The sequence below is a fragment of the Triticum aestivum genome, chromosome 3D (genome assembly GCF_018294505.1).
Source record: "Triticum aestivum cultivar Chinese Spring chromosome 3D, IWGSC CS RefSeq v2.1, whole genome shotgun sequence".
In the NCBI taxonomy this organism is placed as follows: Eukaryota; Viridiplantae; Streptophyta; class Magnoliopsida; order Poales; family Poaceae; genus Triticum; species Triticum aestivum.
The window spans coordinates 446,807,907-446,825,734 of record NC_057802.1 but is presented as its reverse complement, the minus strand read 5'-3'; positions in this window follow the sequence as shown (position 1 = coordinate 446,825,734).

Sequence of the window (17,828 nt, the reverse complement as noted above, 5' to 3'; positions counted from 1 at the left end):
AAAGGATCAACGAGGGAAGACCTTATTTGCAAACATGGAGAGAGGTGTGGGTATCTTTTTGCAAAATTGTAATAGTTTCCTTCCTATCCGTTAGATATAAATCCGACGGTCTATATTGCAGGATGGCACGCACACCATCATCACCAACTCTGTTTTCTACTCCCTCCGTTCCTAAATATTTGTCTTTTTAGAGATTTCAACAAGTGACTACATACGGTGCAAAATGAGTGAATCTACACTCCAAAATATGTCTACATACACATCCGTATGTGGTACTCCATTTGAAATCTGAAAAAGACAAATATTTAGGAACGGATGGAGTATAAGAGTAGACATGAAGATATATCTTCAGCATGGTCTACAACAAAAATGTGTTGGACTGGTTAGCGCCGGATGCTCGCAACGCAATGACCTGAGTTCGAATTCTGTCTTTAACTTTAGATTTTTATATTATATATTACTTATTTAATATATACTTCTTTCGCTACTGTACTGACAGTGGAACCCACAGAGTACTTAGAATACAAGATTAAGGATGGACTTGTTTCTTTTTAACTTTCTGTACGAAGTTGTAGCCACCCTGCAAGTCACGTGTACACTGTACATGCAATTAACTTTTTATAGAGGGAGAATCATACACGCAATTAACTCAAATGGATTGGATGTGACTCTATTATTTCCAGCATAAGAGCATCTCCAATGGCAGCCGGCAAATTTCCTCCCGCTTCCTTTCGCGGAGGACGATATCAAACGCCAGCGGCATACATTTTCACAACTCTAACCAACCAGATGAAATTCATGCAAACACGGACTGTTTTCATATAAGCATGCAGGATTTTGTATAAAAAAGCTGGATCTTAATATAAACATGATGGATTTCATTACATTTACATGAACTAAGCGGTGCTAATCCGGCTCTCTTGGTATAATTAATAGTCCCTCCGTCCGGAAATACTTGTCCTAGAAATGGATGTATCTAGACTTATTTTAGTTATAGACACATCCAATTTATCCATTCTTAGAACAAATATTTCCCGCCAGCAGGAGAGGGAGTACCTAATCTAAATGGCCGCCCACAGATCCCATTGTCTTCCTCATGTCCGGCAGACACTTGCGGGGTCGACGAAGGTCCTCGGAAGAGATGAAGCAGCAAAGAAACCACCTGAATGCGCAGTCGTCGCCTCGGCGGTGGCCTTCATGGGACCCAAGTGGCGGCGGCCTCTCGTGTTCTACTTCTCCTCGATGATGGCAGCGGACACGGAGAAGCTAGCCACCGACTCGTCGCTCTCCACACACCCGGCTTCTGTCTCTGCCTGCATGGCGTTGCCGCAGGCACGGGAGGCGCGGCCGCAGGCACGGGAGGCATGCCCACAGACACGGGAGGCGCGGCCACCGCAGACACAGGTGGCGCGGTACGACGCGACAACGATGATGCCCGTACCGGCATGCTCACCGCCGTGCCAGCGTGGAGCAACTTGCCACTCCTCATCAAGCTGAACTGGAGCAGCGAGTTGCTGAACCACGCGCTGGATTGGGGAGGCAACTGGCTCCGTCGGGACAAGTGAGGTTGATGAAGCACCGAGCGGCCTCGCCCGTGTTCGGAGGGCTCGGCGGGCCACCCAGCCGGGAGAATGGCTCCTGGGAAGCCATCGGAAGAGTGGAGAAAATGGTGGAGGAGGAGATGGGGGAGCGGCGGAGGGGTGCGATTCTTGCCCGCTGTCTGGCTGGCCTCGTTTAAATAGAGGGCGGACGGTAGGAGCTTGGCCGGCGTCTGGCCTAGTTTAAACTGAGGGCCGACGGGAGGAGCTCGGCCGGTGTTGCTTTTAATTCTGGCCCGCTCATGAACGGACGTGTGGCCGGAGTAGGTTTCTCGGTTTGCATGCGGTTTTAACGGAGGGGTTTTGATGGAGGCGAGGAGGCGTGTTCAGTCGGGCGTGCAGCGGGCAGTGCAGTACTATTTGATTTGACAGCAGGCGGCACAGTTCCTGATACAACTTTAATGCAGACGAGGGAGGGGTAGCGGTTCCCAAAATGTTGAACAGCCAATGATGCATCCTCCTTCAATTAGCATGGTGCATGCATGAGGGAAGTAATGGGAGGAGGACCGGGAAAAGAGGCTGCATGATGTGGATGTAACGCAGTTTGCACTCATATAAAGGCGCCCCTCCAATCCAATGCATCTACCACATCGTACGCACCTAAGCATTTGCCTAAGCACCTACACTAAGCGCAAAAGTGCTCACTCCAGACCCATGGCGGCGATGTGCGCGAGCGGCAAGCGGCTGTGCCAGATGGTCCACGGCGCCAGCCTGCGGCATGGCACTGAGGATCGTCTCCAGACGGTGTTCGCGACAGGCTGGTGGATGGCCGCCGTCGGCGCTAACTACGACTCTCAGTTGGACCAGATGATCATTGGCACCACCAACAAGTTCACCATCCTCAAGAATCTCGGGGACGACATCGCCGTACTCCTCCAGCCCGCGCGCCCGGGCTCCTCATTGCCTGCCACCCTAATTATCCTCCATGGCCGGAACCTCTTTCGAGCACTGGTGGCCCTGCGACTGCCCGCCGACGCAACGAAGAATGTCCACCTGGAGGTCGCGCTCGCTGCGAGGCGCCTCGCTCTGCAAGAATTCGTCGACCTACACGTCCACATGTACGAGCAAATCGTGTACATAGGTATCTACAAGGCCATTGAGGACGCTACGACGCTGGGCTTCCTCAACCGGCTGGAAGCCTTGGATGCCTTTGCTGAGAAGCACCTTGACCTCGCCACAAAAGCCGCCGCTCCTTAGCCGCCGGTCGGTAGCCCGGTGCACTAAGTTGAGGAGGAGGAGGTCGTACGTTGATGGATGCATCTTTCTTCTTGCCTCCTGTAACCACCACTGCGATCGCATCATCGTGGCCTTAATTCTTATTGTGCCATTGCATTCCCGTTCCAGTCAATACCGACATGTGCGATCCCTTTGCTTAATTATATGCATCACTGTAACTAGTACTCCATCCATCAATTTATAAGTTGTGCTTACCTTTTCCATCAACTTCGTGCAACGCACGAGCATCTTGCTAGAAACACTAGAACATGTCGGACCGCATGTGACCAAACCGATGATGCGCTAACCTAGCTACTACGTACCCTGCTTATCTGGCGGAAATAGCCCCGCCCTAGCGTTTCCAATCGTTATTTCTATCTATCGATCGTGCCAAGGAGCAGAACCAAATGTTACAATTTATACATTTTTCTCTACTCCTACTCCTATAAAAGACCCAGTTGGTGATGGTGGTATGTCTGCCATCCGTCGTTTCTGACCATTAGATCTGCATCTAACGGCTGTGAGGTAAGTTGTGGCATTTTTGCAACAATAGCCCACTTCTCTGCTCCAATTTGCAGAAAACCCCTTATTATCTTGAAAGCAACCACATCCCTCCCTCACCTCATCAAAATAGCCTGAGAAATATATTTTGAGTGAAAAGTAATATATTAGGAGTATATCAAAACAGGAGTGATTTCTTTTAAGTTTGTGAACAAGTACTACTAGTCTACTACTTTGGATCCGTCGCAACGCACGGGCACGTTGCCAGTAAAAGGAAAAGGCCTACCGCGTTCGTGTCGCACCCCCACACACCCGGGAATCGAGAGTACTCCACGGCCCGTCCGGCACGCCACATAGCTAGGGAAGGCGTGTTGCCTAGCATTTTCACTTTCATATGGGACCGCTGTTGAGCAAACCGACCATTGGCAAACCGCACCCCGTCCGCCGTCGGGTTGGAAAACAGAAACGAGGGGAAGATCTAGCTGTAGCACGGAAGCCAAGAAATTTAGTGTCTGATGGGGCTCGTTGACAGAGTGTTATTTATTCATAACTAGCAAGATGCCCATGCGTTGCATGGAAAATCAAGATGCATTTGTATGAGTAGTTTATGTTATGGGAGAAAAGGATGAACAAGAGAAGGCCTTATTTGCAAATGTGGGGAGGGGTGTGGGCATCTTTTTGCAAAATTGCCATAGTTTCCTTCCTATCCGTCATATATAAATCGGACGGCCTATATTGCAGGATGGCAGGCACACCATCATCACCAACTCTATTTTTTTATAAGAGTATAGATATAGATATAGATATAGAGAGTAGAGATTTGGTTACCAAATCTCATGCGTGCAATGCACGTGTAGCTTACTAGTTGGTTACCAAATCTCATCCGGGTTTGGCACGAGCTCGTACTACGGGAGCACCACAAGGCCTTCCTATCCGTCGCAACGCACGGGCACATTTCCCTCTCGGGGCCCACGGGACCGAGCTTCAGTGGCTTAGTGCACCGTCCTATGAGTCAATGACATGTGGACCTTAAATGCGGCTGGCCCACATGTCATTCTCATGGTGGTGGCGTGGTTCGCGACTCACTCGTTTGAGATGAACCGGCCGGTGGTGGCGTGGCCGTGACAAGGGTGCAACAGTTGGGCGCCGAGGCGTTACGAGGCGTAGATGGCCACACCGGCGGGTACTACCTGTAGTACAGAAGTATTCCAGCTGAGGATTGATGCCTGGGACGAAATGTGTCACAGTAGCTGGATGAAAATTCGATGGTGCGGGAGTACGGATCGGAGCAGGCAAACCGCGTCCAATCGGGTGTGGCTGTGGTAGAAAGTTGATGCTCGCCGCAGTTCAGCTAGCCCGCATGTCATGCACACAAAGGCAGAGGAGCGGTGGGGCCGAGAGGGATGAGGCGCACGTCGGGGGACGTCGTGTCGTGGGTTGGAGCGGCATTGTGGGAATCGCGTGTGGGTGTGGCAATGGTAGAAACAAGAAACGTGATGGTCCTCGTGGTTCAACTTCCATGGACAAGCTGTCATGTCTGCTGACACATGCATTGCATACCGCTCACTGCAAGGAGCAGTAGTAGAGAAAACTTGTTCCAAAGATACCATTTTTCCAATAAAATTCTCGAGATATCATTAGTTTTTACACATGGGATTACTCCTGCAAGGGTCAATCACAACAAGGTTTTTGTAAAAAAATGCATCTTGATGTTCCCTGCAGTGCACGTGCATCTTGCTAGTTATAGAAGAAGGACACATGGGCATCTTGCCGCAGGGTGTGCCACCAACCCAAACTCAAATTTCTTTTTAGAAGATTAGGTGCACCGGATGCCGTGCCACGCTACAAAATGTTAAAAAAAACTGCTCCAATTTTTTTAAAACCTGTTATCTTCAAACCATCAAAACAGCCCGAGGAATATATTTTGAGTGAATCATGATTTACTTTTACTGATATATGTATCTCAAAACTAGAGTGTTTATATTTCAAGCCCGTGAACAAGTATTATTCTACTACTTTGGATCCATCGCAACGCACGGGCCAGCACATTGGTAGTAGTAGTCTCTATCTCTATCTCTACTCTACTCTTATAAAAAACAGAGCTGTTGATGATGGTGTGCCTGCCATCCTGCAGTATAGGCCGTCCGATTTATATCTGACGGATAGGAAGGAAACTATGGCAATTTTGCAAAAAAATACCCACACCCCTCTTATACTAGCAAGATGCCCGTGCGTTGCACGAAACATCAAAATCTTGTGGGAGAAAAGGATGAACGAAGAAAGGCCTTATCTGCAAATGTGGAGAGGACTGCGGGTAAATTGTCATAGTTTCCTTCCTATCCGTTAGATATAGATCGGACAGCCCATATTGCAGGATGGCAGGCACACCATCATCACCAACTCTGCTTTTTTATAGGCTGTCCGATTTATATCTGATGGATAGGAAGAAAACTATGGCAATTTTGCAAAAAGAATCCTACACCCCTCTCCACATTTGCAAATAAGGCCTTCCCTCATTCATCCTTTTCTCTCACAAGATAAACTAGTCATACAAATGCATCTTGATGTTCTGTGCAACGCACGAGGATGTTTCCTTGGGGGTCTCTCCAGCGCGGCGTGGCCATAGTTGCAAGTTGGCGCCCCTTGAGATGCCGACGTTGAGGGGCACTCGGATTTTGTCCGATGAGCAGGTAAGATGAGTTTGATCATGTAGTAAATGCATTCTAAAGACTACTTCCGTGTCCATTTCCTAATTCTCCCCCTGCCCACTGTTTCACAGGTTAGGCTCGGTGCGAGTGGAGATTGGCTTGCATATGTACGGGAGGGTACCAACATCAATTTGCACAACATTTACAACGGTGACACCGTTCCCGTAGAACCTTTGTCCAACATTGGGATCAGCCATGCAACGGGCCACCGCCTGAATTGGTACGATGGACCCATGGTGAGATTGAAGAAGATAGCATGAACCTTGCACATGGCGGTCAAAGGTGGATGATGCTGTCTGCGGCCGATTTGTTGCCGTACGAGTACGAAGACGCTGTGCTCCTTTCTAACCGCATCTTCGCGGTGACAAACCAGGGGACTTGTTTCGTATGGGACACATCGAACGGTATACTCCCACTCTCCCAGTTTATTTGTTTTGAATTTTTTTGTTTTATAAGTTTCAAATTCAAATTTAGAGCTCCCCATCACAAGTTGAGATTACAACGTCCATTAAATCGTTGTGTGCATGTATAGTAAAGAAACAAATCTCGAGTTTGCCATGAGTTCGTGCAGCGGTAGCACCACAAGGCCTGGCGCAGGAGTTACATTTACCTCTCGGGGCCCTCAGGTCTGAGCTTCAGCGCCTTACGACACCTGCCTTTGAGTCAATAACATGTGGACCCGATAGGTGGCTGGTCCACATGTAATGCTCCCGAAGGCAGAGGGGCAGTGGGGCCGAGAGGGGTGAGCCGCAGGTCGGGGGACGTGTGGTGTCATGGGTTCGAGCGGCGTCGTGGGAATCGCGTGTGGCTGTGGTAGAAACTTGATGCTCACCGCATTTCAGTTGGCCCACATGTCATGCACACAAAGGCAAAGGGGCGGTGCGGCCGAGAGGGATGAGCGCACGTCGGGGGACGTGGTGCCGTTGGTTGGAGCAGTGTCGTGGGAATCGCGAGTGGCAGTGGATGAAACGTGATGGTCGCCATAGTTGAACTTCCATGGACAAGCTGTCATGTCTACGAACACATGCATTGCATACTGATCACTGGAAGGAGTAGTAGAGAAAGCTAGGCGGATAAATAGTTCCTTATAGTCAAGTGGACCCACGCTACTACTTGTTCCAAAGACATGCACACCATCGAAATAGTCCATCTATATCAATATACATAGAGAGGGAATATTTCTTTTACAAGAGAGGAAATAGTTCATCCATTCATAATTCCCTACTGCTGGTGCAGCATCTTCTTCTTCTTCTTGTTGTTCTCATTTTCTGTGGGAGGCGACTTCGTAACAAGCTCTCTGGACCTTGCAGCTATCTCGAAAATAACACGGCCATCGAGGGCAGCATATTTTATCCGCTCGTACGTCAAGGGATAATTCTCCCATCCAGATGACCTTAATGCCAACGTCTCGTCACTCTTCTGAAGATTTGTTCCGAGCACAACATTTGCTACGTTGAATAGGGATGGTGTCAGTTTATCACAATCTTCTACAAGAATTTTTATTTTGGTTTGTAGGTCAGCGATGCTTTTCAAATCAAGGTTGTACGGCTCCAACTTCTGTTTGTCCCCTGCGATGGCTGCCCCACAGAAGTATATGTCCTCCCGAGACAAGAAATCGTGAAGCTCACCTGGTATGGAAGGCGTGTGTATGATGTGGTACACCAAAACATCATCTTCGAGGCACATCTGAAGGACGGCGGCACGTTGGATCTTCCCAGTGGCACGCTCCGTGTACTCTGCGTCGAGACCGATGACATTCATCTCCACCTTTTGGAGGGAGTTGGATACATTGTTGATCCACTTCTGAACAACCCTTGGGTGGTCGGTGACTGTGGCAACTATGCTCAACGAGCCTTCGACGAGGACATGTTGGATGCTAAAAACCTGCATCTCGATCTCTTTCGCCATTTGGAACCGCTGGACCGGAGGGCTATGGTTTGGAGAATTAGGATTAGATGGCTAGTCTAACTAAAGAAGATGATTATTTATAGGGGCTTCGGAATTACTCCAGGAGGATGTGAAGAGGTTAAAACAATGTGAATGCAGTGTGGTTTGGATGCAAATGAGGATCAAGGAGTAGTGAAGAAGCCGAGGAAAATCGGTTCCCGATGGAGAGGTAAATGGGAGAAGTTATGCGCATGCACGAGGAGAGTTGCGGTGGTTTGACTGCTGCATGCAATGGATTGGACGGGCTCTTCGGTTGCCTTTTCTCTCTCCCACGCGCACAGAATGGCCCACTTGCATACTGCAGTTTATTGGCTGGAGTCTGGCTGCAGCTGCCCATGCGTACGCTAATTAATGCTGTGAATGCGGGGCATGGAGGGAAATGGGCGCATGCAAAAGGGTATATACGCAGACTAATTAGAGAAATACTGAAAAAAGTTATGCGCAGACAAAAGAGGACCGTAGGGAGTACTACTCATGTTCCTACTACTCCTACTAGTAGTAGTTGTACAACTGTGGTACACTTGATGGTCAAAATACTATTATTCATCCGGTCCTCACAGTGAAGTGACAAGACCCTGCGCCCGAGGTGACACCAGTCCAGGCGGCGTGTCTGGGTTACCAAAGTCAGCCTCACCTTGTGCACTATGCAGTCACTGTCACCGCCGCTGTATAGCATGCCTTGCCTCGTCTCCCTCTCCCCTAGCACCACTCCATCTCCATCTCCGTCTCGCCGGAGATCCTGAGGTCACTCTTCATCATCTCACTGTGCCCCCGCGTACCCTCGCCTTGCTCGCCTCCCCCAGTACCACTATTCCCTCGCTAGCCGCTCCAGCACCGTAAGCCTTCTCCCCCGTAAATCAAGCCCTCCAAAACCCCACCTTCCAAACTCCACCATGGCCGAACGCGAACCGCGCAGCATCCATATGAGCCGCGATTGGAGCAATCTCCCCAGTGACGTCCTCGACCTCTATTTTTCGTGTATGGATATGTTGAGCGCCCTGTGGCTGGCTGCATGCTCGAGGGGCATGCACTCAGCCGTCGTTGAAGCGAGGCCTAAGCTTTTCAAGACACCCTGCTTGCTGCTATCTGGTCTTGCGAGATTTGCTCACCATGATACGGAGGCGTACATGATGCCCCTCGACTTCAATCCGACCTCCATTAGCCGAAACTTCTTTGAACGTATGTAGTGGGTCGCCGTACATCATTTCCCTCAACTTCGATCCGATCACCATCGCCCGAAACTTCTTGCAGGTATGTACTGGGTCGGCATGAACTCCCACTGGATGGCTGTCGTCAGAGAAGACGAGGAAAAATTGGTGCTCGTGAACTTCCAGACCTCCCATGAGATTATCCTTCCTCCATTGGATGATATAGAGTTTTACCTTCGCGGTCCAAGCCATCTAGATTACGTCGTCAGTTGGACGCACCTTGTTTTGCAGAAGATTGTAATCTGCCAAGTGCCCACACGACATGCGGATTACGAAGACTTCAAGCTAATTGCGTTGTTCGACAAGGGACTCGCCTATCTTTCCGCCGGTGCCTTCTTTAGCTGGAGTGAGCTCAGCTCGCAGTTGATCGTCGTCAAAGCTGATACACACTTCTGTGATGCTATTGAACACAATGGCATCATCTACGCGATCGACAAAGCAGATGACACCACGTATTGCTGGGATGGCGCATGTAAGTTGTTTTCGTCTGATGTTAATGATGACGCCATGACACTGTTTGAACTTTTTTTGATGATTGACATATCCATGTTTGAGCAGAATTTGAGTAGAACTATGGCAATGTATTAGAGACGCCGTAAATCATCTATGTTTGGAATGAGTTAATTCATGCGATTGTGACCATGTCATTACAGCCAATTTGTACCCCTGAATAATCAAACTGTTAGGAAGATATTGATATTATTCTTATTTTATAGTAATCTATATACTACTAAATATGAGTGTGTATCAATGGCCATGTTAGTTTCCTCATTTTCATGATGTAGAAACATGCATCACACTGTTGATTTCATCTAACCATACATTAGGGATGTAAATGTGCATATGGAGAACTCTATATTTTGAAGTAGTGAAATCCTGTAATGCTTACCATGTGTACATACCTATGTTCGCCCTTCAGCAATCAATAGCTAGAATAATATGCTCACAAAAATTTTGCCCACAGAACATGAGTATATAACAATGCATGGTCTGTTAGTTTCCTTGAAGAATTTGTTTGTGAGGACAGAACATGATTACATAACATGCATGACATGGTAGTTTCCTGTGAAGAATCGATTGTGAGATAACATGAGTATAACCATGCATGGCACTTCTATGTTTTCGAACCCAGTATACATTTCCCTGTATTTTCCTTCCAGTTCCAACAAGGACTTGCATTATCCTACACATACTCTGAACAATGCTGATCTTACATTAACAATGCCTGTCCTTTTTGATATGATGCAGTGTCCCTACAGTTATTGCCCTTCGTAATCACACCACTTTTGCCAAAAACAGGGAAGCACAACTGGTTCCTCGCTCGATCAGAGGACGGCAAAAGACTGATGATCATTCAGACACATGAGCCGGAAAATTTATATTGCAAAAACCCCACTGTATGCAAGCACCGTGAAATACGTGAGTATCCGGACAGTGGCTGTTACATCTATGAGCAAGATACCAGCTTGTTGGGGCCTGCAGGATTTTTGAATTGGAGGCGGGTAAACAGCCTTGGTTCATACTCTCTGTTTCTCGGACTCAATTATCCGATTAACCAGGAGATCACCGTTGGCAAGGACCTTGATGGTAGAGAGGCTCTGTTTGCTATGGAAAACTGTGTCTAGACGGCGAGCCCTAGGAGTTCGGGAGCAAACTCCCCTGATTGTCAACGATACAGCCTGCAGCCAAAAGAAGGTGAGAATGACAAAGGCATCTGGATTAACTTTGATCCTTGGATGTGTCGAGTCCGACAGGCAGTGATGTGGTTCAAGCCTCCAGGTTGATAGGTAATTGGGCTGTTGCGTCGAAAGGGTGGAGTAGTGGTGTCTTCGGATCACTGGTGGCTGAACCGGGGCTGCAAATTATGATGGTGTTGGATCATCCCTCTTCGAATGACTTGTTGTCTTTGCTGCTTGTTCTGGATGGGTAGTTCTCTCTTTTGTTATGCATATTCCTTGTCATTTGGTCATCCTTGTCTATGTCACTCTTACTATGTAATAGTTTCCTCTATTTAGAATGTCATTCTCGTCTGGATCACGAGAGCCTGAGCGCTGCAGATGGGTGCGTTTTGGTGGTGTAGCAAGACTTCTTATGAACTATCATGTGTTGCTGTTTATGTCAGTAGTAGTCACTAGTCAGTGTTTGAATGTTGTATATATCGTTGTTTCGAACTGTTTATTGTCTCGAACTGCTGGTGGGCTAAATGAGGGCATCACCATTCTCCAGCGTTCAGAGTATATATCTTTTTTCAAGTTATAATTTGATCTCACTGTCTTTTCGATGATGTACACTTGTTTGGGCCAGTGAGGTGTCGTTGAATATGGGCCGAGTAGTAACACAATGCCAAATGTCGGTGTACAAAAGTAGGGGCACTCCTTTGTACCCCTTTACTTGTGCATGGACAGTCAGAGCCGCGCCCACTTCCACGCTAAGCAGGGCAGAGGAGGGAAACCAGAAAGAAGCCAAAGCACAAGACAGCCAAGGCAACGCCAAGACCAGGAACACAAGAGGGAAAGAAGGCGAGGTAGACTCCCTCAGCAAGGTTCTTGCTGAGGTAGCCTCCGCAGGCCTGGCAAGGGTCTTGCCGGGGCAGCCTGCCCGATGCCAGCAGAGCGAGCCTCCCTTGAGCCCACAGTTTCCAACCCCACCAACTACATTGGAACCAGGGCTCGGGAGGCACCTCTGTGGTGGCATGCAGATCTTTGTCAAGATCATGAACACACAAGATCAGATGAGGATCAGAAGACGACGACCCTCGGCGGGATCCTCGCCAAGGAAATCCACAAGGCCCCCGGCAAGCGTCATGCCGGGGACGACTGTGACGCCACGGCAAAACCCTTGCCAGGCCCCCGGCAAGGCCCTTGCCGAGGGCGCCAGTAGGGCCATTGCCAGGCCCGCACCAGCCAATGCTCCGCCGCCATTCGCATGCAGCTGCCAACCCAACCAGCTGGGTAGGCACCTGCGTGGCAACACGCGGCTTCCAGACCAACTTAGCAAGCACCTGTGTGGTGGCATGCAGATCTTCGTGAAGACCCTGCCACTGCGCCACCTCAGCAGCCTGCCTGCCTACATGGCACCACACGCATCGCTGGCCTGGGCGCGTGTCGAAGCGAGACGGAGCGGCGACGGACGGGACGGGCCTCGTTCCTGTCCCCGATAAAGCTAATGGACACCAAAGTAGCGCATTTAATGCACTTTGTCCCGTAATGCCGGGCGATAAGCTCGCGCACTGTTCACCTTTCCAGCTCCTGTGTGCCACTGTGGCAACCCCTTTTCGACTATAAAAGGAGGCCCGAGGCATACTGGAGGGGTTTTTTTTCCGGCTCTTTGGAACTATGCAGCCACCGTAGCTAGTTCGAAAGCTCAAGAACACTCAATACATCCACCAAAGCAGGACTAGGGCATTACGCATCCTCACGGCCCGAACCTGGGTGAACGATCTTTGTGCTAGCTCCTGGACCTGCTCTTCTCACAACCCCGCGCCCACCGACTATAGAAGGGATTCCAGTGACCATAGGTGTCGTTCCCACCGACATCTTTGGCGCGCCAGGTAGGGGGCGCAGTCATGAGAATCTGGTTTAGCAGCCAGCTTAGCAGTTTCTCGTGGCCACGGTTTCCAAAGAAGAAGACGGCCAAGAGGATGACGCCGCCTGCAAGCGCGAAGGACGCCAGTGCGGCGACAGGAAAGCTAAGTCATGCCGACCTTTAAATATTCCCTTATTATATAAGGCCATTCCCCTCGGAGATCTCGTTCTTTGTATGGGAAACCTGCACGCAATGGGGCCATTCCACTATTGGCAATGCCCTTACTCTATTTCGAGTCCGCTCAATAGCTTAAGCGGCCGCGTCGAGAACGGCATGGTAGCCTTCCGCAATTGGCAACGCTCTCGATTCTGACTCGAGTTAAGCTCGACAGTTCGAGCGGCCGCATTGAGAGTGGTATGGTGGTTTGCCTGGCAGCAAGCACGCCCGACAGGCTATCGAGGATCCGTCCCCGAGGCGCCGTGCCTTGGGTTACACGCTGGCGAGCCTACCCTATTAACGTAGGGTGGACATACAGAGAGAAAGGTTGAACAGGAGAATAACGTGCATCATATCAAAAGGACTACAGAGTTATATTACACCAATTGTTGTTGCGGTTCTAACTAAGGATAAAAACTGTCTTGGTCATGAACCTGCAGCAGCAGTGGGAGACAGGTGCCTAATCTCGGCGCTGGCCCTCTATCCTTTCGATTCCACCAATGCGGCTGATGATTTGCTTGATGCTCCTTGAGCGCCGCGAGGTCACACCCGCCGGCAAGCTGTCCAGCGCGGCGTCGAAGTCGAGGTTGGGGTTCTAGTACGCCATCTTGGTGAGGACCTTGGTCATGGCACCCTGGCAAAGCCTCCAGGCCTCATCGGCCAGCGAGGCCGCCCGGTTGGAATGGAGCCGCTCCAAGGCAACGACAACCCTCTCGAAGAACAGGGTCAGGCTGCAGTTGGCGCTCAAGTTCGGCTCCGAGGCGTACCTCACATCCGACATCCCCATGGTAGCCAGCTGCTTGGTGGCCTAGTCGGCAACGGCGGCGAGGCAATTGAGCGAGCGGTTCTCGCCCTCCACGTGCTCCTTGAGGGTGAGGGCGTCGTTCTTCCGCAGCTGCTTCTCGGTCTCTAGATTCTTGGTCAGGGTCCCCTCCCGGGCCTTGGCCTCCGATAGCATCCCGTCGAGACCCTCCAGCTTCAGCTTGAGGTCTCTCATGGAGTTGTTGGCCTCGGAAAGCTGCCCGACCCTGCTGAAGCGTTGAGCGCGTCCTTCTCCTTGGACAGCGTCAGGACCTGGTTTTTCAGCCCGTCCCGCTCCACCTCCAGCTCCTTCATCTTGTTGGCGTGAACCTGAGCCTGGGCATTGAGCACCTCACTATGCCTCTGCTCCAGCTCCTGGGTCCGCTACACGACGAGCTTCTCCACCTCCTCATCTTTGCCAAGGAGCGTTGCGGCACGCTTCTCCTCACGCGCGGCAAGGTCCTCCTCCTGGGAGTTCAACGCGGCTTGGTGCTGGGTCCGAGCGGCCTCAGCTGCGGCGGCCAGGCTCTCCGCCATCTCCTGGGCCTTCTCGATGTCGGCCTGCTTCATGGTGAGCTCCACGTCACGCTTGGCCAGCTCACCCTGGGCGGCCTTCAGCTCCTCACAAGCCTGGCAGAACCAAGTCTGCGTCTCGGCGACGCGTACCTTGAGGTCCGCCTCCGCCTTGTCCACCATTGCCATCCTGGACTTGGCCTTGTCCAGGCGGGCGCGGTGGAGCGCCTGGAGCTTCCGAAAATTGGCGCCCATGGCCTGGAGAAGCCGCTCATCCTAAGAACCGTCACCGCCGCCGCTCGGCTCGTCAACAACCTCGAGCCCAGCGGCAGCAAGCACCTCCTCGTCGAACACCTCTCCCTCGATGGGCGCCCTGGAGCTCGACAACCCTGGGAGGTGGACGAAAAGGTCGTCACCCACCCTCAGGTACTTGCCAGAGCCAGAGGCAGTGGAGGAGGAAGGCTGGTCGTCAACCACCTCCTCCTCGGCAGCGGCCTTGCCGGCCTCCCCGGCAGGCCTCTTGCCGGCCTCCTCGGCAGTAGCCTTGCCAGGCTCCCCGGCGGGCCCCTTGGTGGCGTCTTCAGCAGCACCCCTGGCGGCCTCCTCGGCGGCGATCTTGTCGGCCTCCGCCGCGACATCCTTGGCAGCGTCCTCGATGACGGTGTCTATGTCCTCCGGATCCACCGAAGAAGGGCTTGGATACCGAAAAGGGGATAAGGCGAAGCCAAGAATAGAAAAAGAAAAGGCAGGGACGGAAGGCAAGTGGCTTACCCGTGCCGGGCTGGGAAGCAGAAGTCCCCTCCCCGCCAACATTTGGCGCCGAGGCGAAGCCACCAGCGCCCGAGTTCTCCTCCTCCTCCATGTGCATGGGCTCGGTGCTTTGCGCCCTTGCCGGGGATGCCCCTCGGGGCGGCGTGGTCGATGGGGGCGGCATGTTGGGGGTAGCCCTCTCCGGCTCCTGCTGCTGCTGGCCTCCTCCTGCAATCACGGCAACGCCAGCACCAAGGGATCGTGCCCCTAACACACGTCGACGGGGAGTAAGTGGCAAACTTACGCTGGGGGCTGCGCCGAGGGCTGTTGTCCGGGCTGCTCACCACCACCAGTGGCGCCCTCGAGGTGCCCGCCAGGGGCTGGCCGCCCGCCAAAGACCTGGCCCTCTTCACCCTCTGGGCCAGCGTCTCCACTTCCCTGCAAAAATCAAAACAATTCAAGATAAGCAGCGCAATTGAGGAGACGAAGATGACAGGAAGGGGAAGGGAACAAGAAGCTTACTCCTCCTCCTCCTCCTCTGCTGCCTTCCTCTTCCTCCTTGGGCTGAGGGACCTGAAGTCAAAGGTGACCTCCGCGTCAACGTCTGCCAGAGGAGGGGAAGGAGGTGGCGTCTGAGCGCGCTTAGACGAAGAAGAGGAAGATGCTTTCTTCTTCGCCATCGCGGCCTTCACCACTTTCTTCGCTGCCGCGGCCCTCGTTTGGCCCGCGGACGTCTCTTCGGCATGCCGGGGTTGCACGGCCCTGCCAGGCCAAACTGGCTTGCCAGAGCTGGCCCGTCGCAGGAGTCGCCCTCTCCCCGTGGCTGGAGCGTCGACGGCCTCGGCCTCCTCCTCCTCCTCCTCCTCAGACGACGACTCGTCGGGCGCGTCCTCAATGAGAGGAGCCCTGGTGCCGGCGCTGGTGGCCTCTCCAGCGGATTCCGCCCACTGGGCGAGCTCTCTTTCCTCCACCTCCTCCGCGGCCTTGTCCTCCACGCTGCCGGCGCTCCGGGCCTCCCTGGGAGCTCCGCCTCCGCCGCCCTGACGGCAATGTAGTCCAGCTCCGCCTGGGTGGTGTCCTGGACGAGCCGCGTCTCGCGCTGACGTTCTTCTCCTCTAAGGTGTCAAAAAACCCCTTCACCTGATCCTCCGGTGGCTCGACCCAAGTTGGGATGAGGCCGTGCGCGTTGAACTCCGGCATCATGGCGATGATGTTGTTTCGACACGAGTTGTTGCTCAGCAGGACCACCCCCGCCGACAACTTAAACAAGGGCCCCCTGATGGCCTTGCAGGCCTCTGCAGCCTTGCTGGACCGCTCGACCTCGCCGTCGCGGTTCACATCGAGCTGGAAGAGCCGCTGGCAGAAGTGGGTGTGCCCCATCACCGTGAGGTTGTGGTCCAAGCCAGGGCGGAGCCTCATGATGTCAGCAGCGTTCGTGAAGACCCAGGCCGACCTCCCCTTGTTGTGTAGCGGAGCGATTCGGCGGCGGATGAAATCCGCCCCGGTCATCTCGAGGGTGAGGCCGGCCTCGGTGAGACGAAGAATCCTGGTGGTGGCGATCGTGAGCTTCTCGTCGTTGACGTCGACATCGCTCCAGTCGCTCCTGCGGACCGGCGGCGCGTGGCGGTCCCGGCAAAAGTCCGGCGGAGGGCGGAGCCAAAATATGGCGTATTGCTGAGACCGGATACCTATCCAGCACACCGAAGAAGCTTCCGAAGAGTGGACCTCTGAGTGGTTCTACATTGATGATGTCGTACTTACATATCCAGTCCAGAGAGGTCTCCCCGAGTTTGCGAGTGTTCCTCTGAAGAAACGCCAAAGCTGGCGCCCTCGGAGCCTCGAGGAGGAAGATAGTGCGGAAGTCCGCTAGCTTCTGAGCAAGATCAGGACGCTTGCCCAGTCCGGGTACACGATAGTCGAAGTGATGGCGACCTCCATAGTACGGGGAGTTCAGCCACTTCAAAATAGAGGACTTCCCATGTGGAATTACAATGGGGAAGATGACGCCTCCCGGTGCGGCAGGAAAGGTTCGGACACCCCTGCCGCCCTAGCCAAAATATTGGCCGAACTGTTCAAGGGCGAGGAAGAGGAGTTCCTACACATCACGCACAGAGAAGGATATTCCATGTACAATCCTCCTAGCTGGGTAAGCTCCCAACTTTTTCCTGGTCCATTCACTCCATTCCCTGAGCTTCGTTTACTGAAATATTAACCCATCCATTTATAACAGCATTGGCGAAAGACTTCCGAGGGGCTTTACAGCCCCGCCCCGCAGCCCGAGGGCCACAATCGGGACCTTGATCCCGGATTCGAAGAGGATCCCGATATATCCGTGGTGCTCGAGAATGGTGTGTTTTATCAGGCGAGCTATGACGGCACCGAAGTGCCCATCATCGCCGATTATCCTAGTATTCTCCCCGCTTCGCACGTAAGTAGTCAGGAAACATCTCCCCCGAAAGGGTTCCCTCGTTCCGCCTTACCCACCGCACTTTCTTGTGCTTCGAAGGGGAGGCGTTGTACATACCATGCTACTCCAGGAGCGACTCCGAAGAGAGGTGCTCCCGCACCGGGTAAGCCTCCGAAGAGGAAGGCAAACGAAGACACGGTCGGGCCCTCATCAAAGAGGTATGAGTTTGCAAATACGTTTTAATAGTCGTGTCCAACCATGACTTTCATGTCCGTCCTGTATCAGGAAAAGAGTCCGTCGGACTGTGTCCGGGGGTCCGGTTAGCAATACTCCCAACAGCCAGGATCCAGTCTCAGCCGAGAGGACGGGGGCCGATATGGGAGTGACACCAGACTGCCCTTCGACCGAGGGCTCAGAAAATATGTCCGTTACCAACTCG